Raw genomic sequence first — 691 nt, forward strand, 5'->3', positions numbered from 1 at the left:
GTCTCTGCCAGGTTTTCATATCATGATACTGGCCTCATAGAATGAGTTGGGGAGAAGGCCCTCCTCCTCAATTTTTTGGAATAATTTTAGTAGCAATGGTACAAGCTCTTTTGTTTACATCTGGTAGAATTTGGCTGTGAATCCGTCTGGTCTTAGGCTTTTTTTGGTTGATAGGGTATTTATTACTGGTTCAATTTCAGAGCTATTATTCGTCTGTTTAGAGATTAAATTTCTTCTTGGTTCAGTCTTGGGAGGGTGTATGTGTCCAGGAGTTTGTAAAAATATGGAACACTTCATGAATTTGCATGTCATCCTTGTGCAGGGGGCAGGCTAATCTTCTCTGCATCTTTCTAATTTTAGTGTATGTGCTGCCAAAGTGAGCACTAGAAGATTTCAAAAGATAAAGACATATTGATTAGTAGTGATACATTTGTTGGCTCAAGAAACTGTTATTCCAATCTTAGAGGTGTCCTATCCAAAGTTCATATATAAAATATAATCTGAAGCATCTTAAAATTATCTGGCTACTTTAAAAAATAATTTAAAATATCTGTCCTAATTACCAGACCAGTAGAAATAGGCATATATTAAGGGGCTAATATCTACTTGATGGATTATGTTATTTTGGGATAAAATTTTGTTGTTTTAAATAAGCTAGGTCTCTGGTAGTAAACTGCATACCTATTTTGTT

General features: G+C 34.7%; 1 non-coding gene across 1 annotated transcript; it reads right to left on the minus strand.

Annotated features, from left to right (window-relative positions):
• Positions 1-277: 277 nt before the first annotated feature.
• On the minus strand, positions 278-384 carry LOC115834494. The gene has a single exon (XR_004029444.1). It is a non-coding gene; the product is annotated as a U6 spliceosomal RNA (small nuclear RNA).
• Between the last annotated feature and the right edge of the window lie 307 nt (positions 385-691).

The sequence above is a fragment of the Nomascus leucogenys genome, chromosome 3 (assembly GCF_006542625.1).
Source record: "Nomascus leucogenys isolate Asia chromosome 3, Asia_NLE_v1, whole genome shotgun sequence".
Taxonomy (NCBI): domain Eukaryota; kingdom Metazoa; phylum Chordata; class Mammalia; order Primates; family Hylobatidae; genus Nomascus; species Nomascus leucogenys.